Raw genomic sequence first — 21133 nt, forward strand, 5'->3', positions numbered from 1 at the left:
ACCTGACTGGAGTGAGCTCCTTTTTAAACCCAGGTGCCCTGATTAGCCTGCCTTGATTGGCTGCAGGTGATCTAATCAGCCTATCTGCCTTAATTGGTTCTAGCAGGTTCCCGATTACTCTAGTGCAGCCCCTTCTCTGGTCACTCAGGGAACAGAAAACTACTCATCCAGTGACCAGTATATTTGCCCTCTACCAGACTCCTGTACCCCACTGGTCTGGATCTGTTACAACGTGCAGGCCCTAAAGTTTTACATTGTTTTGTTTTTGAGTGCAGTTACATAACAAAGTTGCATTTTCAGACAAAGAGATTGCACTACAGTACTTGTATGAGGTGAATTGAAAAATACAAAAAATATTTTTTATCATTTTTACAGTGCAAATATTAGTAATAATAATTATATATAGTGAGCACTGTACACTTTGTATTCTGTGTTGCAATTGAAATCAACATACTTGAAAATGTAGAAAAACATTCAGAACTATTTAATAAATTTCACTTGGTATTTCTATTGCTTAACAATACGATTAAAACTACAATGAATCACAATTAATTTTTTTAATCGCGATTAATTTTTTTGAGTTAATCGTGTGAGTTAACTGCGATTAATCGACAGCCCTAGTTCGGAACAATTTTTAGTCACTGCTGAGACTTGAACTCATGTCTTGAGGTTTGTAACTTAGTGCACTTTCACTTAGGTGGCAAGAGATTCTGTGGGGACTTCTAGCTCAGTTTTTTTTCCCAAAATCATGTGACAGATGGAGCTTTTCACATCATCTTGAGACTGCCTGCAGCAGTGGCCAAAATAACATTATTCATGGTAAATGTGTGAGAGTTGACTATGCTGCCCCTGAATAAGTTTGAAGAATGAGAGAAGCGTTACATACGGCTTTGGGGGAAGGGATAGCACAAGGTGAAACGAGGTGTCATATCTCAAAGTCAGAATGGAGGCCTTAATTTGTTTGTTTGGTTTTGAACATGGATATCCAGATTCTGGTTTTATCCACATTGGTGTAAATCTAGCTGGAGCTATTCCAGATTTCTACGAAGAGCAGAATCTAGCCCTGTTTATTTACTGATGGGACATGGCAGAGCAGACAAGAAACCTGGTACCCCTGTATTTTTTTGGAATACAGTCTAAACGATTCTGAATGCCATCCCCATCCCTTGTTTACAGACTGACTCCAAATTGAGGATTTGCCACATCCCTGACAAAGACACAAAAATCTGCTTTATCAAGGCTTGAAGTGGGAACTTTGGGAATTGCTTTAGTATAGTTTCAGCAAAGAGTCCTGTGGCACCTTATAGACTAACAGATTTACTGGAGCATGAGCTTTCATCGGCTCATGCTCCAATACGTCTGTTAGTCTATAAGGTGCCACAGGACTCTTTCTGCTTTTACAGATCCAGACTAACACGGCTACCCCTCTGATACTTTACTATAGTTCTGGCCATTGTGTTAAACTGGCTCATTTAAGAGCTTCTGGATATCAGTAATTTGTCTATGGCATTTTTTTTTTTTTAAAGAGTGCCGTCATCTCCTGATGAGCGACTCTCCCTCTCTGTTGCCAAGTGCCCAAAATTACACTAATGCGTATGTTTCATTGTGAGACACGATCACAAATTGAAATACATTTTCATATGTTCGGGCAGTTGGCCTGTGGAAAAGGCAGAGGCTGGAAAAGGATTGTCACTGGCATGGTGCTGACTGAAGAGATGGTCCTGTGTGTTTCATCACTGCACTGGCTGGTGTGCGTTTGATAAAGTGTGCACATCTTCCCTGCTTCATGTGTGCATGACCTTGCTCTAGTGACTGTCAGAAGATGGTAGTTAAATACAGGGCTTGAATTATACCCCATAAGGCACCTAGAGTCCACTCTCTATGAATGTGAACTGTAAAAAAGTTGCAGAATTCAAGAGAGATTTTTGGTTTTTAGTCATGCATGTTGGAACACGTCATCTACATCTTCCCTGGTGCAGGACTTCATCCATAAGGAATATGAGCTCTTCATTGCAGGCCATAATTGAACTACGAGAGGTCAAAAGAAAATTGGGACTCTTAAAAAGGCAATAAACTGTAAATATTCCACAGCCCCATAAATCAGAAATGATTGGCCTTATGTTTTAAAAAATATATTTCCCTTTGGGCTGAGACTAAGCATGAGAAAATTCAGCCTGAAAGGGAATTTCTTGGAGAAAGCAGTAAATGGCTGGAAATAAGGATGTAGGCTGGAATGTCTCCTGCAAACTTAACTATGAAGTCAGAGGACTAATACCCTGCATGCGCAAAGAGAACATTAAGATTGTGTTTTTAAACCAGGGGTTCTCAAACTCAGTTTACCTTACGGCCAGTGCCAGTCCTCAAATCCTCCCTGCCGGGGGCGGCAGGTGGGGCCAAGCGAGAGACCTGGCCCCAAAACTGCTGGAGCCTCACAGGCCACATTAGGGAGGCTTGCGGGCTGCAGATGGCCTGTGGGCCAGGAGTTTGAGACCCCTGATTTAAACCATCAAATTAATAAGTGCAAAATTTAAGGTTTTCTTGCCTGGGTTATACACACTCAGGCTGTGGTGAATGTAACCGTCTAACTACTAATTGAAACAAATGTGCGAAGTGGGAGAGTTCATATTAACTGAGGATTAATTAAGAACCTTTAATGTGTTTCCTGACTTTTATATATATATATTTCAAATTTGCAACTTGATGTTTCATTAGAGTAGATTTTGGCTTTTAATTTCCTCTTTAAAAAAGTAAGATAACAGAAGGTAGAACGGCTGACGAGGGAGTTGTGCACTTGTGATTGGTGTAACTCAGTAGTGCTGTACACATTATACAGCTCAAACTCTAACAGAAATTTCGTACTGTGAATGTGGAAAAGTGAATGTTTACGTACTTACAACTTCTTGATTTAGATTTTAAAATCTTCAGACTTAATACCGCTCCTATTCCCTAGTGAGAACTAGCCAAGTGGGTTTTATTTTTCTTGAGAGCGCAAGGTTTTTTAAATAGGTAGTTGCCATGGAAGGGTGACCTTACCAACTGCAATAATCATAGAGGAATCACATTACTCTCAGTGCCTGGGAAACATCAGGTCCAATGTTATCATGGAATATATCAAGAAACAAACAAACCTTCACCTTAGAGTGGAGCAAACAGATTTTAGATCACTGATAGACCAGACATCTTACAGAACAGAGCAAGCACCTCTTGTGATACATTTTATAGATTTCCAGATGGCTTTTGACAGCATACACAGTGCAGCAAAAATAATCCAAATAATCAAGGAATCTATAAGATACTGCTGAGTGTGCAGTCAGAGATGGTGACCATGATTTGCAGTGGCACCTGGAGGAAGGCAATGTTGTAGTATGTTCCCCTAAATGTCTGCACCCGTCATTGATTATATCATAAGAAAAGTAACCACAGAAATCAACCAAGGAATGTTATGAACAAATGATGAAGCACAATTGAACGACCTCCTTTTTGCTGATGACATTGTCCTGTTTAGGCCAACGCTTTGTGTAATGGAAGAAAAGACCCAGTTTTGGCAGATACAGCAGAATAAGTTGGTTTGTTCATCAACAAGCAAAAGACAGAATAGATGTTTATCAATGGCTGGAAGGTAACCATTAGAGTGGACGAAAAAGCGCTAGAAGTAAGTCATTTTACGTATCTAAGAAGTGAGATGTGTCATGATGGTGACACCATGCTAAGTGTCAACCAACAAATATCAAAAATAAAAATTTGAAAAGTGATTGGCACTGACAAAAAAATATGCATTTTTAAGATCAGCATCATGTCTGTCCTCCTTCATGGAGCAGTCATGGAAATTGACAACGGAAATTGATAAGATCAGTTCATAAAAAGCAAACAGCCGTGGTAGATCTTCAGACTCCATTGGAAAGAGTTTCTTGTAACATCAGAAATTCTAAGTAGAGCAAACCAATCTAAAGCATCAAATATGGTAAGAAGATGATGTATTTAGGACATCCTTTAAGGATGACATCAACATAACTTCCACTGCAAGTGATTATATGGGCACCACCTGGAAAGAGAAAAACAAGAGAGAAACCTAGAGAAACGTTACCCAGAACTACAGAGAAAGAATCAAAATCCATCTGCATGACAGTCTTGTGCTCTATGCACACCCCATCAGTGGCCCCACGAAGTCACAAGACCTCCTCCTGGGACTGACCAAGATGGCCATCCATCAACCAGGAGGAGGATGTTGGATAGGGAAATGCTCTGCTACTGTGGGGCCTATTTCCGCTCCTCCCTTAGGTCACATATCTGTAGTAGGAAGAGCGCCTGAGAAAGAAGTCCTTGCATTAGAGGCATGGTATGAGGCAGACCTGCTCAGAATCTGGCAAGAACAGGGCTGATATTGCAGAAATACACATTCCTAAGAAGTGCTAGGCACAGAGTGCTCGCGCAAACACATCCTGATATCAAGTGTTACCAGAACATCCTGATTTTAAGGATGGTACAGAAACATTCCCCAAGGATAACAGTAACATACTGACCCCTCCTAAAGGATCACAGTACGTAATAGAGAGATTTTAATTTTACCAACATGTATAAGGTGATAACTAGTCACGTCAGGGGGCAATAACTACAGTAACTTTGTCAGAGGGACAGTACTAACTTGTTTGTATTAGGGTATAAAGCTGTATTTCAGAAGGAGTATCTTTGTCTGGCCTAGGGAGGAACAGAAAGTCCTGCCATTCACTGAGCTGGTCCATTGTTACGAGCATACATGTATTAGTGGTCCAATAGAGTTAGCGGGATACTAGTACCATGCTTTGTTGTCAATAAACCTGGCTGGGTACCTTTGTCCCTTAACGGATCTTGTGGTCGTTGGACAGTTAGCTTGATGTCTGCCTTGCCAGCTGTCTGCGCAGGGCTGGGGCGGCACATGGAGGAAACACACGCATGCAGTCAAACATCTATTAACATCTAACCATAGTATCCAGGCAAAGTTTCTCTGGGCCGCATCTACTGGCTCTCTGAATGCCTTTTAGGAGCAATGGGTGCTGTTCAGGGTTCTCTGCTTGGTATCCCCTCAGTCTTTCTGCTTTTGATCCTCACTCCTTTCCCTGTTTTCTCATTTGTTTTCCCCTGAATTTATTTGAGCCCTGGATTCAGTAGCTCCTCCCCTTAGTGGGTACACAAGTGGGTGGGCTTGCGTCCCTCTGCCCCCAGGAACTCTATTGGTGCCCCTCCAACAGAGCTGCAGAGTCACCAGTCAGTCAGGCATGCGCCAACAACTCAGCAGCAGCCTATCTTGGAGTAGAGCCTGGGTCAGATGACCCTCAGGCTTGGGTGTTTTCCCAACCTCAGCGGGAGTGCAGATCAGTCTTTGCAACAGCCCTACCACCTGACCAGGAACCCTCCTGCTGCCTCGCAGTGTATCATATGCTCTTGACTTCCAGCCTGCTCTTGATCCTGATCCTGTTCCTGCCCCAGCCTTGCCCAAGCCATGTTCCAGTCGTATCTTTGCCCTATACTGACCTTGCTCAAACCCTGTTGCTGACCCACTCCGGCCTTGCCTATGCTTTCTGATCCTCCCTGGACCCTCAGACTCTGATCACCTCACTTCGGCTTTTGGCCTGTATCTGGACTCGCCTCCAATATGGAGTTGGCTTGTCCCTGGACTCTGACCACCCGGCTTCAACCCCTGGCTTGTGCTTGGACTCTGGCTACGGTACTGATTCTGGCTTGACTATGGACTCTGATCTTGGGTTTGACCCTAATCTGTCCCAGATCTCGATTCTAGCACCACCTTTGGCCCAGTCCCGACCCTACATCGGCTCCAACCACTAGACCTGACTGCTGGGAGGCAGTGCCTGACAACTTGCACAGACTCCACTATACTGGGCCTCAGAGCCTTGAAGGAGCACCTGAGTGCTGCAGCCCTGGAGATGGCATCCATATTCCAGAGCCTCCCAAACCAAATTGCCCAGCTGCAGTTAGAGAACACCCTCTTCTGAGCACAGGTCTGACACCTCCAGAACCCTCAGACCCACCCAAGACAGCAGCCCCAGAGCGTGGTATGAAAAATCCTCTTACCAGAATGGTTTGATGATGATGGTCACAAGTTCTGATGGTTTATTAAATAGTGCTGCTTGCTGTTTCTGATGCAGCCATCCTTATACACAGACTACCAGATGAAAGTGGAGCTGGTTATCAGTCTGCTGTCTGGAGAAGCCCTAGGATTGGGCCTCAACCATCCTGGAACAGGCCAACCCAATGCTGGGCTGCTTTGAGGACTCATTTGTTTCTCCTCACTGGTATTGCATGACCTCAACTGGGGCCATACTGCCAAAGCAGCCCTACAGTTCCTCACCCAGGTTTCGGGACCTATCTCCACCTGCACTTCCAGTTCCTGGAAACCAATACAGTCTGGAACAAGGTGGCTTAAGTCTTCCATTTTTGTCTTGGATTGAACAACACTTTAAAAGATGAGCTGGCTAAAGTCAGCCCCTCCTATGGAGTTGCTACATTGAGCTCTGCATTAGAATCGAGAACCATTGCCTGGAAAGGAAACATGTTGTCACCCATTTCTAGCTTAACATCAAGGGTCCCCATGCACACCCTTTGCCTAGTTCCAGACCTGAACCGATGCAGATTGATAGCACAAGGAGGCACCTCATGGCCCAAGAAAAGGTGCTGAAATGGCCTTTGTGGAAAAGTTGGACACTTTGCCTCAGGGTGCCCCCACAAATCCAGACCCACTATGGTGCTAGGAAACCACCCCATTCAGCCCCAGTAGAGGGGTCACGGCTAGACATGACCCGGTGAGCAGTCTCCTTGATCAGATCCCCTCTGCTGACTACCTGTGCCCCAGCACCAATAGAGCCCCGCCAACCACATCTGCAGGTTCTCCTCTTTCTCAGGACCCCTGCCATGTCCAGGGTAAGCTGTACTTCACTGGCATTAATCGACTCTGGGGCATCCAGCAACTTTGTGGACTGGTCTTCACCCAGACCAACCACTTGCCCATCCAGAATAAGCTTATTCCAGAGCAGATAGAAACTATTGATAGCAGTATGCTGACCTCTGGTCCAGTTGCAAGATAGCCCATCTCTAGGTCGAGATTGGGGACCACTAGAAAACTATGCAATTCGACCTAATCCTTTCACCATTCTTTTGGGTTATAATGGGCCTCTTCTGACTCTCCCTCCACAACCCGAACATTTTGTGAGCAGTGCCGGAGGAATGGTTTAACTCTTGGTTTTGTCAGCTGCAGTACCTAGGAAGACCAAGCACGGAGAATATGGGACCCAGCCCTGGGAAGGTGTCCTCCATGCTTGATACGCCATCAGTTTACAAAGATGCTGGTTCATCAGTCTCACTCAAGTATAGTGATCTTGTGGATGTTCGATAAAAAGAAGGCCAATATCCTATCCCCGCATCATCCCTACAACTGCCTTATAGACCTCTAGCCAGGGGCACAGATCCCCTTTGGATGCGTATACCCTTTATTGGAACCCAAGCTCAAGGCCCCATGGGAATACCTGGGCAAAAATCTGGCTAAGAACTTCATTCCGCCCTCCAAATCCCCCACTGGAGTCCTTATCCTGTTTGTTAAAAAGAAGGGTGGGACACTACACCTCTGTGTCGATTTTCATGCTCTCAGTTATATTACCATCGAGAACAAATACTCTCTCCTGCTAATCAATGAGCTCTTAGAATGGGCTAGCTCAACAAAGGTCTTCATCAGGCTCAACCTGCACAGTGTGTACAACTTGGTCTGCATACAGAAGGGCAACAAGTGGAAGACCGCCTTCCTCACCACATATAGCTATTATGAGTACGTGGTTATGCCCTTTGTCCTCTCCAATGCTCCAGCCATGTTCCAGTGTTTCATGAACAATATCTTCAAGGATATCCTAGACAAGTTCATTGTGATTTACTCAGACAGTATTGTCATTCTTAGAGAACCAGACTCTGCATTGCCATCATGTCAAACAAGTGCTGGAATGCCTCAGGAAAGATGGCCTAGATGCCAAGCCAGAAAAATGTGAATTTGACTTCATCACCATTGATTTCCTGGGCTATATCCTCTCACCAGATGCAATCAGCATGGATACATAGAAAGCTGCTGCAGTTGTGGACTGGCCCTGCCAAGGATCAAACATGACATCCAGTGTCTCCTGGGATTCACAAATTTCTTCCAGAGGTTCATCAAGGAATTCTTCTGAGTAGTGGCTCAATTACCCAACTCCTTCACAAGAGTTCTGCCTTCATCTGGAGGTTGGAGATCCAATGGTCTTTTTGAGCAACTGAAGAAGACCTTCACCTTCACACCTATATTGAGGATCCTGGATCTATCCAGCCTTTCATTATTGAGGCAGATGCTGACAGGTAAGTCATCGGGGTAGTACTGTTACAACCACAGGGGTCACCGAGCGTTCTCCATCCATGCACTTTCTATTCCAGAAAGCTAAGTTCCATAGAGTAGAATTACAAAATATATGACGCAGAACTGCTAGCAATCAAGGCTGATTTTGAGGAGTGGTGTCACCACTCGGAGAGTGTACGTTTTCCCATCCAAGTATTCACTGACCACAAGTTAGAACATCTGTGATTGATGAAGGTCCTCAGCCAGTGCCAGATCCAGTGATCCATTTTTTTCATGCCTTGAGTTCATACCACATTATCAACCTGGTTGCCAGAATGGCAAACCTGAAGCTCTCTCCCACAAGGGGGAGTACTTTGATGGCAAAGAGAGACCACTAGAACCTTCCACCATACTGAAGCCCTACCATTTTGCCACTGTTTTAATGAATGCAGACCTATTAGCCCTTATAAAATCCTCCCTACCATGTGAGCAATTGGCAACTAAGCAGATATTTCTGTTGCAAAGTTGTGTATGTGCCCCCAAAGGTCCACCCCATTTTGCAGTTCTCTGACTATGCCATGACTTACCTCTGGCCAGCTGTTTTGGACATTGGAAGACCATGAAACTGATCACATGACATTTCTGGTGGCCCCAATTGCACACCTCCATGAGGTCGTACATCGACTCATGCAATGTATGTTGCTGCACAGAGGTCCCCCATACTAAGCCCCTGGGCATGCTGGTCCCCTTACCTACTCCTTCCTGACCCTGGAACTCTGTATCGGTGGATTTTATTGTAGAACTTCCTAACTCCTTGAACCACACAGCTATATTAGTTACCATAGACCCCCTCTCCAAGATATCCTACTTTGTGCCTTGCTGCAAGGTCCCCACCGCAAAGGTGACACCCATCTGTTTTTTTTACCACGTTTCCAAGCTTCACGAGGTACCTTCCAATATCACGTCATGCCGGGGACCACAGTTCATCTCCCATTTTTGGCAAGAACTCTTCCTCCTCTTAGATGTTGACCTATGTCTCTCCACTGCCTATCATCCCCAAACAGACGAGCAGTCAGAATGGGTAAATTAGTTGTAGAACAGTACGTGTGGTGTTTAATCAACTTCCAGCAGAACAACTGGGTCCAGCTTCTACCCTTTGCTGAATTTGCCTGTAACAACTCTGAGCATAAGTCCACTCAGCAGAGCCCCTTTTTTCCCAGCTATGGTTTCCATCCCTGGTTCCACCTGTCCCTATCCTTGATTTCCCTTGTCCCTACCTACTCTAACCTGGTCAAACATCTCCATCATATCTGGGAGGAGCTAAGACCGCAGCTGGACACTGCCAAGGCAGGCTTCAAGCTGTTCGCTGACCACCACTGCCAGGCTAACCCTCCCTTTACCGCCAGGCATAGTATGGCTCGCCACAAAACACTTGAGCACCTCCCATCCCTCCCACACACTTGACTGCTGATATCTTGAGCCGGTCCTCGTCACCCAGCTTATTAACCCAGTCACTTTCCGCTTCCAGCTACCCCCCATGATGTGAATACACCCTATGTTCCATGTCTCCCTGCTGAAACCCTTCTCTCCCCTCTCCTCCCCTCCCCACAAAGTTCCAAAGAGGATGGAGCTCGGCTGCTCTCAGTGGTGGCAGATGACAGAACAAGGAGCAATGGTCTCAAGTTGCCATGGGGGAGGTTTAGTTTGGATATTAGGAAACACTATTTCACTAGGAGGGTGGTAAGGCACTGGAATGGGTTACCTAGGGAGGTGGTGGAATCTCCTTCTTTAGAGGTTTTTAAGGTCAGGCTTGACAGAGTCCTGGCTGGGATGGTTTAGTTGGGGATTGGTCCTGCTTTGAGCAGGGGATTGGACTAGATGACCTCCTGAGGTCTCTTCCAACCCTAATGTTCTATGATACTAGAAGTCACAACACCCTATTGTGTTTCACCCACCCTAAATGTGATGCTGCAAAGATCCTGGGGTTGAGAAGAAAAGTGGTAGCATTATGGGTTTAAAGAAAATGTTGATAAATGTTGATAATCATCCCAGATGATGTAATATAGTCTGCGACAAAATTGGTAATATGCACTTACAAATAAAGAGAACCCCTGAAATCCCTACCACACAGACTGTATTGAATAGCCCTGAGTTACTATACATAAACGGTCAAATATTAACTCTTGGCAAATTTCATATAAAGTCCCTAGACTGTAAAATCTATTTATTCCAACATAAGGAGGTACAGAGTTTTAGTAAATTCTAATTCTTACTCTAATTCATCAGTTTGTCCCAGAAATGCCAGTAAAACTTGTTTTGAATCTAAAAAATGTCTCTCCTCTTATAGTTAGTAAAAGAGAGAGCCATCATCTTCCAAAGATGCTTGGAATTTGGCTGGGAGGAAAATGTATACTAGCCCCAGTTTTTTGCAAGTTCTTCGTTACCAACTGAATCTTTGCCAATTGAATTGCACTTTGACCATTTCAGGAAACATTAAAATTTGGTGACCCTAAAAAAATCTTTTTTAAATCTATTGCAAAATTTCATCACTGTTACTTACAAACTGAAAAACAATTAAAAGAATTCAGCAGCTCATACTGTCTACCAATTCCTCTTCTCTTGAAGAATTTCAAGATGTTTTCCTATTTCAAATCTCTTATAATAAACAAAGCAGAACAACAAGGGGATTATCTTCTTCAGATCTCTCCTTTAAACCTAATACATCAGTGTTGGAGGACTTGGATTATTTTATGTAAATACGGATGATGGATTCTCTCTGGTGCCACAAGAATATGGTCAATCCTTTTCTCCATCCCCATGTGTCATGTACTTTTGTCCCCAGAAAGATTGCCAGCCCTGGCAAGAAGTTACTTTCCTCAGCTCCTTTGGGATAATTAGTAGTCAAGTCTAGCCCTCTGTAATTATCACCAGTGGGACTTTTGGTCACTTCCATGAACCATCTGCCTAAAAAGCACCAGAAGTGATTGTAACTGAGCGTGAGGGGTTTCATGACATTCGTATAGGATAATTTATGATCCATCGGCCTGGACTGTAGTGACCGAATGACTAGTAAGCAGTTCTGCAGAAAAGGACGTAGGGGTTACAGTGGACGAGAAGCTGGATATGAGTCGACAGTGTGCCCTTGTTGCCAAGAAGGCTAATGGCATTTTGGGCTGTATAAGTAGTGGCATTGCCAGCAGATCGAAGGACGTGATCATTCCCCTCTATTCAACATTGGTGAGGCCTCATCTGGAGTACTGTGTCCAGTTTTGGGCCCCACACTAAAAGAAGGAAGTGGAAAAATTGGAAGAGGTCCAGCAGAGGGCAACAAAAATGATTAGGGTGCTGGAGCACATGACTTATGAGGAGAGGCTGAGGGAACTGGGATTGTTTAGTTTGCAGAAGAGAAGAATGAGAGGGATTTGACAGCTGCTTCAACTACCTGAAAGGGAGTTCCAAAGAGGATGGATCCAGACTGTTCTCAGTGGTACCTGGTGACAGAACAAGGAGTAATGGTCTCAAGTTGCAGTGGGGGAGGTTTAGGTTGGATATTAGGAAAAACTTTTTCACTAGGAGGGTGGTGAAGCAGTGGAATCGGTTCCCTAGGGAGGTGGTGGAATCTCCTTCCTTAGAGATTTTTAAGGTCAGGCTTGACAGAGTCCTGGCTGGGATGATTTATTTGGGAATTGGTCCTGCTTTGCGCAGGGGATTGGACTAGATGACCTCCTGAGGTCCTTTCCAACCCTGATATTCTATGATTCTACAGCAGTGACATTTTATTCTCTTGTGAGGAATGAACCTTCATCTCTGTGTCCCTTTGATTTGGGGATACTCAGCATGTTGCAAGTCCCTGGGGCCAGGATCATGCCTTACTGTGTGATTGTGCAGCACCCTGTACAACAGGGCCTTAGTTCTGTTTCAGTATAAATAAAATAAATCTTAGATCTGTAACCTTTTAAAAGAAACTGAGTGTTCTTCTTCGAGTGATTGCTCATGTGCATTCCACAATAGGTGTGCATGCTCGCCACGTGCCGGAAGTTTTCCCCCCAGCAGTACCTGTAGGCGAGCATCCCTAGTGGCACCTCTATGGCGTGGTATAAGGGGCACTGCACACTTCTCCCACCCTCAGTTCCTTCTTGCCACCAGTGAAGGTGCTTCAGGACTGCTCTGCTCCAACTTGTCTGCAGCTTTCCTCGAGAACTCTTGTTCGTTCACTGTAGTAGTTGAAGTAGTTAGTATAACTTAGTTTAATTTAGTATGCCCCAGGTTTTAAGTCGTGCGACACTTGTAGGCGACCGATGCCAGTGAGTGATCCACACACAAATTGTTTACACTGTCTGGGTGAAACCCATCTCAGCGATCGCTGCAAGATTTGCAGGTCGTTCAAGCCTCAGACCAAGAGAGAAAGAGACATTCGGCTCCAGGCTATCTTTATGGAGTTGGCGTTGACTCCAGCTCCAGCGCGCCTCTCCAAGTCAGCACCAGCTATTGCAGTGTCGGTGCACGGTGACCCCTCGGTACCATCTACCAATCAGTGCTGCTCCCCGTCCATAGACGCATGTCAGGCAGACCTCGGTCCCCATCGGCCTCCAGGCCTCCAGCTCAGGTCGAGCGGAGTAGCCTAGCCCATTCAGAGCAGGCGTCCCCAGATATCCGGATGCCCTCCACACTGGAGGCCCTGCAAGCGGCCCAGGATGTTATGTCCATGCTGGTACGAGGGTCACCACCAATCCTGGCTCCATGGTCCAGAGGCAAGCCACTGCTTGGATCTCCACAGTCGCCCTTGGCTCGGTACCATTCGTGGTCGAGGGAATGTTCCCGACGCCGTTTGTCACTTAATGACCGTCCCATGCATAGTACATGCCGGTTACCGTTGACCCCCACCAGGTTGTCTGGCTGTGTTCCAATTGACAGGGGCTCCTGGCACCGCTCTGCCTCGAGGAGCGGGTCCCATCGAGACCGAGACAGATGGCACCGAAGGTCTTCGTCTCTGAGGAGCTACCAGTTGCGACACAAACGTCGACGCCATTCCCGTTCATCGTCTCACTCCAGGAACCCACCACTGCACCGCTCCCACAGTCCCAGGCATCCCTTGCCAGTGCGGATCTGCACGCTGGAACCAATCACAGAGCAGCAGCTACTGGCGATACCGTTCCTCCACGTCAGGGTCGTGATCTCGTGTTCAGCACCATTCCCGATGATGACGCTCCTCTTGGCCTCCATTCATAGTCATCAATCAATGGGACAGGCCAGTCAGGCTGAACAGCCTGCTCCGCCGGTTCAGGGTTCTCATGAACAACATGGCCTTGATGTTCTACATCAACAGGCAAGGTGGAGCCTGCTCCTCTGCCCTCTGATAGGAAGCCCTCAGGCTGTGGGACTTCTGTATAGCCCATGACAGTTGCCAATAGGCCTACCACTTACCAGGTGCCAGGAATTGTGGGCAGATTGCTTCAGCCAAGACTTCTCCTCTCAGCACAAGTGGTCTTTATACCCAGAGATGGTGCACAGACTTTTCCAAGAGTGGGAAACTCCCCACATGGACTTGTTTGCGACTCAGCAGAACAGCCGGTCTCCCTGGTTCTGTTCCAGAGGGGGCTGGGAATGGGCGCTATCTCCGATGCCTTCCTCCTATCCTGGTCAGGCCAGTTTCTCTATGCCTTCCCCCCGATCCCACTGATCGGCAAAGTCCTGGAAAAGAGAAAGACGGACAAGGCTGGGTCCTCCTGATTGTTCCAGCGTTGCCTAGGCAACAGTGGTACAGGACCGTCACAAGCCTGGCGGTCACCCTGCCATGGCCATTGCCGTCCCGCCCGGACCTGCTCTCCCAGGACCAGTCGCCTCCTCCACCCCAGCGTAGCGGCACTCCACCTCATGGCGTGGCTGCTCAATGGTTAGGCCAGGAGGAAAGGACGTGCTCAGAAGGGGTTCAGCGCATCCTCTTGGAAAGCAGGTGACTCTCCGCGTGCCGAGCCTACTTGGCAAAGTGGTCTCAGTTTTCCTGCTGGGCAGCTGAGCAGGGCATTTTCCCTGTGGCTGCCCTAATCCGGCTCATTTTAGACTATCTCCGTCACCTTAGAGCCCAGGGCCTAGTGTCCTTGTCCATTAAGGTGCAGGTGGTGGCCATATCGGCCTTCCGTCCGCTGGTGCAGGGGCACACGGTATTCTCTCATGCTATGACTGGCAGATTCCTTAAGGGATTGGATCATCTCTTCGCATATGTGAGGCCCCCAGTCCCACAGTGGGACCTGAACTTGGTGCAGGCCTGATTGACTGGTCCCCCCTTCAACCTACAGCTACATGCTCCTGGTCACACCTCTCGTAGAAGGTAGCCTTCCTGGTTGCGATCCCGTTGGCTAGATAGGTCTTGGAACTCAGGGCCATGACCTCCAATCCCTCGTACATGTGCCAAAAGGATAAGGGGCAGCTCTGCCCACATCCTTTGTTCCTCCTGAAGGTGGTCTCCTCCTACCACATGGGTCAGGACATTTTCCTGCCGGTCCTCTGCCCCAAGCCCCATGTGCCCAATGAGGAGTGTCACCTCCACACACTGGATTTTAGATGGACTCTGGCCTTTTACCTGGAACAGACTAAGCCATTCAGGAAGTTCGCAGCTGTTCATCACCTCGGCCAAACGCATGAGGGGTCGGCTGATCTCCTCTCAGTGGCTCTCCAATGGGATCACTTCGTGCATATGTACCTATTACGGCTTGGCGGGAATCCCCCTGCCGTCGATTGTGCAGGCACTCTCAACTAGGGCGCAGGCCTCGTCGGCTGCCTTTTTAGCCCATGTCCCCATTCAGGACATTTGTAGGGCTGCCATCTAGTCTGCAGTTCACTTGTTCACCTTGCATTATGCGATAGTCTCCCAGACCAGGGAAGACACTGGGTTCGGCAAGGCTGTGCTCCATCCCAAGAGTTTGTGAACTCCTACCCACCTCCAACAGGTATAGCTCGGAATCACCTTTTGTGAAATACACATGAGCAATCACTCATGGAAAAGATAACTGTCTTTTCTTCTTCAACTGGTGTTCTTCGAGATGTTGCTCATGTCTATTCCACATCCTACCCTCCTTTCCCTCTGTCGGAGTTGTCTGGCAAGAATGAACTAAGGGTGGGGGGAGCGCACAGCGCCCCTTATACCGCACCATGGAGGCGCCACGGATACTTCCAGGGGATACTTTAGGGGAAAAATTTCCAGCACCAGTGTACGTGGCGAGCACGCACACCTATTGTGGAATGGACATGATCAACACATCTCGAAGAACACATTATGGAAAAGGTAACTGTCTTTTCAGATGGCTTGTGAGAACCTTATTCTGTCTGTGCCTCACTCGCTTAGGACTGCAGTTGCCAGGATATCCATGGTTATGCCCACTGCTGAGGGTTTCTGTGAGGATCTGGAACTGTTGAAGGTTGATTCAGGACATTGTGATGAACTTACAGGGCTGCTCATGATTAAACCCATCCAGCACCTGGAGTCTGGTTTGGATTCCTGCCTTTCTCCACTTCTGTAATCTGCCCAGTCTTAAAATATTCACACAGAAAACCCTGAAGCTACAGTATTTGAGACAGGGTCAGTCTGCACATACAGCCCGTGCTGCTGTGTGTTGCTCTCCCAGAGCTGAGTTTGCTTTCACCGACAAGGAGAAGACCAGGACGGACAGTGGCAGAAATCCTATCCACTCTCGGGGAATTGCCTCGTGAGTAGCTAAACGTCGTCATCTACACCTCTGGGACACTTCAACAGCAAACAGTCCTTATTTCAAGTTTCTTTCACCCACAAATGATTGTTCCATGTCACCCTAGTTGCTTTTACTGCATTTATTGGCTCCACTAATAAATGTTAGAAAGAGTCGCTGTGTAAATTTCATGGAAATACACTTATCTAAATTATTTAAATACACTTATGGGATGACTTGGTACGTGTAACCACCTTGGAGGTGCACACTGAAAGCCACTGCTTCCCAGAAATGCAGCTTCCTCACTGATCGGGGATCCCTGCCCTACTTGGGTTAAATGATCAGAATTAAGGATGTCTGCTGGAATTTGACTTTAGCACTGGATTTCTTTACATGTGTGTGTCAGTCTCTAACATTGCAGTAACAGCAGCTCCATGGTCTGGTTTAGAGCAGGGACTCTACTGCTTGCCCAGCTGTTGTGAATACCCGTGAGGTGTGGGCCTGACTCTCTGCATGCTTCAAACAACTAATTTCTTTCCCCAAGTGTTAGGTTGAGGTGTAAGAATGGCTGTTAGTGTAACGTGCACTCTGTATTCCCAGACATTCTTGGTTAATAAACAAAGTTCTTGATGAAAATAATTTCCCTGGTATAATTGTGAGCCTTCCGCATGCTTAGGTAGGGGTTTTCCTCGCCTGGTGCCGTTGAAAGGGCAAGGTGGTTGCAGTAAAGCAGATAATTTTTGCATGATACATATCATATAGTTCTAGCCCTGGTGCAGCTCTACTGATGCTGGCAGGGTGGTAGTGTAGAGACCATCATCCAATAGTTTTACTAGTGTATGGACTAATCTTGCTCAGAGCAAATGTAAGTGACATGGTGCTAAAATGCTGTCAGTGTACGCCATCTGCCCCATTGCTGTTAGTGCCGGTGAAGCCGCATCAGTGCGGGGTTCCCTACAGTTGTCACTGTAGCCAAGGCTGAGTTGTGTCAGGGCCCAATGCCTTCACCTCCAGGCTATGGCACTAGCCATGTCATCCCCCTTGGAGTACTGTTCCCAGCCAGTTCAAACATTTGGGCTTGCCGTGGCAGCAGCACAAATCCCCACTGCTCCCAGTGAGCGCACGAAGGTTTCTCAGTTAGGTCATTGTCATCCTCTTTCATATGACTGGGATAGAGCAGCATCTTCAATTTCACCTGAAGTTGATGGAGCCAAATGGCAGCAGAATTTATTGCAATGATGCCGCCTTCATATTTATCAATTGGCAGTAGACAATGATATGTTTGATGGTCTGTCGTGGGGAACCACACTCACACACCAGGGAGTCCTTGATTTTCCATTTCTGCATTAAATGTCCACATCTACCATGCTTGATTTGGATTTGATTCAGAGTTGACCAAGATGACTGTGGAAGGTCAAACCCAGGAGCCTTCTGCGTGGGGTCCATATTATCTGTCTTCTGTTACAGCAGGGGCTCTCCTGTCCAGATGGAGGGAAGGGTTATTCCTGATAAAGTGGCACTCTGATGGAGCCTGGGAAACGTGACCAGGGGCCAGCCTAACCACCAAAGTGTCAGTAGTCTACTGGACCTGCTGTTCTTTGAATGTATTGGGCCCTCTTCACCTCCAAGACTCTGCAGGCCTTGCTAGGAGTCATTTCCCTTAGACTTCAGACAGAGAGAGAGGGATTCATCAATTATATCCCCCTTGGGAAGTGCTCTTATTCCTCTTCATCGTCACACACCACTTTTGTCTTCTGTGAAGCTCATGCTTTCTAAGCTGAAACAGTGATGTCACTAATGGGAGAAACTCTGTTCTCCTGTGATGCAGCACGCACTACATGCTGTCTGTCCTCCTATAAGGCACAGTAGCCCGGGATGTGTGCAGTACACTCAGCAGGATCTGGGAAGTGTTGAGATTACCGCTGCCTGGGCTTCAAGGACTGGTCCTCCAACAGCGCAACCCAAGCTGCCTCCTTTATTTTGCTGATGGCAGTTGCAGATTACATAGTGATTTGTAGATAGTTTGCATATAGTGTTCCTGCCTTGCCCTCCTATGTCCTCATCCAGCTCTTTGTGATTGCGTGAGCTGAATCTCCTGTATCTGACTGCACATTTCTCCATGGGGCTTTTCCTGTGTCTTAGGCTAGTAGATTCATAGATTCCAAAGCCACAAGGGACCACTCTGATCATCTAGTCTGACCAGCTGTATAGCACAGGCCCTGAAACTACCCCAAATAATTCCTAGAGCAGAGCTATGAGAAAAACATCCCAGCTTGATTTAAAAATGGTCAGTTATGGAAAATCTACCACAACCTTTGGTACGTTGTTCCAGTGGTTAATTACTCTCTCTGTCAAAGATTAACACCTTATTACCAGTGTGAATTTGTCTAGCTTCAACTTCCAGCTCTTGGATCATGTCATCCCTTTCTCTGCTGACTTGAAGAGCTCATTATTAAATATTTGTTCCCTATCTAGGTTCATATAGACTGTAATTAAGTCACCCCTTAACCTTCTCTTTGTTAAGCTAAATAGATGGAGCTGTTTGAGTCTTTCACTATACAGCAGGTTTTCCAATCCTTTTATCATTCTCATGGCTCTTCTCTGAACCCTCTCCAATTTATCACCATCCTTCTGGAATTGTGGGCACCAGAACTGGACACAAGATTCCAGCAGCAGTTGCATCAGTGCAAAAGAAGAAAAACAACCTCTCTGCTCCTTCTTGAGATTCCCCTGTTTATGCATCACAAGTTCACGTTAGCCCTTTTGGCCACAGTGTTAGACTGGGAGCTGACGTTCAGCTGATCAGCCATTATGACCCCCACATCTTTTTCTGAGTCATTGATTCCCAGGATAGAGCCCCCATCCTGTAAGTATGGCCTACATTCTTTTTTCCTAGATAGATAGATAGATATTTACATTTAACCGTATTAAAATGCATAGTGTTTGCTTGTGCCCAGTTTACCAAAAGGTCCAGATCATTCTGAATTTGTGGCCTGTCCTATTCTAGAGGTATCAACTTCCATAACAAAAGCTTGTGCCATGTTGGGGTGGGTCAATACTGGAGCAGTGGTGAAAGCAAGATTCAATTCAGAGCTTCATGCTAGGCCTTGGGTGACCAATGAAACTTGGTGTTTTTACAGAGTAGGGCAGCGAGGGTCTCGGCTTGTTTTAAAAAATTCTAAATGAACCTGTGGTAGAAGTTTGCAAAGCCTAAAAAACATTAAAGGTCACACACATTGTGGGGGGCTACCCAGTTGCGGACAGCCTGGACCTTGTGCAGATCCATCTTGATTCCTTCCGGGAACAGGATGAATCCCAGGAACTCAGATGAAATCTGATCAAATGAGCACTTCTCCAGGTTAGTGCAGAGACTGTGTTGTCGTAATCTCCCCAGGACTATATGGGCACGTGTGGTGTGTTGGTCCAGTTCGTCTGAGAAGATCAGTGTGTTGTCTAAGTGTCACGAACTGGTCCAGCAGGTCTCGGAGCACGTTGCTAATAAAGTGCTGGAACGTTGCTGGTGTGTCAGTCTGATTGGCATAACTAAACATTCCAAGGGGCCATAGCCATTCTGAAAGGCCATCTTCCATTCATGCCCCTATCGAATACAGAGATGATTGTAAGCACCCCGGAGATCCAGATGCATGAATATGCAGGCAATCCCCACGAGGTCCAATAACTCAAGGATCAGAGGTAGTGGGTAAAGGTTCCAGATTGTTATCTGCTTTAGGGCTTGGTAATTAACACAGAAACGATGGCTTCCATCCTTTCTTTTTATGAAAAGGACCGGGGTGCCGGCTGGTGAAGTTGATTTGCAGATGAGCCTCCAGGCCAGGTTCCCTTGGAGATATTCTCACAATAGCATCAGTTCAGGCTCTAACATTGTGTATATGGTGGGAGGGGATAGCTCAGCGGTTTGAGCATTGGCCTGCTAAACCCAGGGTTGTGAGTTCAATCGTTGAGGAAGCCATTTGGGGATTGGTCCTGCTTTGAGCAGGGGGTTGGACTAGATGATCTCTTGAGGTCCCTTCCAACCCTAATAATCTATGATTCTATGCAGTCTATGTATAGCATTCCTCTATCTCTTTTATTGGGGGGCGGGATAGCTCAGTAGTTTGAGCATTGGCCTGCTAAACCCAGGGTTGTGAGCTCAATCCTTGAGGGGGCCACTTAGGGATCTGGGGCAAAGATTGGTTCTGCTAGTGAAGGCAGGGGGCTGGACTCAATGACCTTTCAAGGTCCCTTCCAGTTCTAGGAGATTGGTATATCTCCAATTATTATATCCATCCAAGTGATAACATCACCCTGGCTGAAGTTCTATGGGGCAGTCATAGTCCCAGTGCAGGGGGAGGTTTTCTGCATTCTTCTTCTCAAAGACATTCAGCATAGTTATGGTGCTTGGTGGGAAGTTCCATAGTTCCTCCAGTGGGTGCTTCAGTGTGGGCAGCTACGCCTACTCGAGCCGCCTTGGGTCTGGGGGCTGTGTCCCTGAATAATGGCCTACAGGGGACAGTCTCCTGTCAGCAGGCTGATTACCAGGGCCACCTTAACCTGGTCAGAGGAATGGATTTGGGGACATTGCAGCCACTGGCATGGGTTCATGAAGCACCGAAACTGCTGAGGTCAAGGCACTCTGCACTGTGCGCAGCACGGTATTCTCAGTGCTGATCTGCCTCGCTTGCTCCTGCAGCCGCTGATTATCTGAGGTCAGCTGGGCAACTTGGGCCTTTAGTGCTGGATTATTTGCCTGGAGGCGGAGGGCACATCCGGGCGAGTCTGATGCTTCTAGTGGCTGCAGTGGTGCTGCTGGGTCCATCCTCGCATCAAGCTCGTTCCCTCAAAGTAACTGTGGTCCAAACAAGCTGTCGCAGCCGGGTCATGGGCAGACAGAGCCAGCATTCAGGGCCAGAGTCCAGGGTCACAAGACAGGAGGCGGCGGGGTCAGGATACCGGGGTCAGAAGCAGAGACAAAATGGAGATAGTAATCATGAGTCAGGCTAGGCCAGGACACTAAGGGGTCAGAGGCGGGTCAGAAGCACGGATCAGATGCTAGAAGTCACCCCGGGTCAGGATGCCAGGAACTCAAGCAGCGGGAGTGAAAGCCGCAAGG

The 21133-nt window shown here is 47.0% G+C and overlaps 1 protein-coding gene across 1 annotated transcript in view; it reads left to right on the forward strand.

The window, feature by feature from the left end:
* Positions 1-21133, forward strand: part of ZNF618 (zinc finger protein 618) — a 142443-nt gene that overhangs the window by 81211 nt on the left and 40099 nt on the right. The gene's annotated exons all lie outside the window — the stretch shown is intronic.

Source organism: Chelonoidis abingdonii, chromosome 24 (genome assembly GCF_003597395.2).
Source record: "Chelonoidis abingdonii isolate Lonesome George chromosome 24, CheloAbing_2.0, whole genome shotgun sequence".
NCBI classification, from domain to species: Eukaryota; Metazoa; Chordata; order Testudines; family Testudinidae; genus Chelonoidis; species Chelonoidis abingdonii.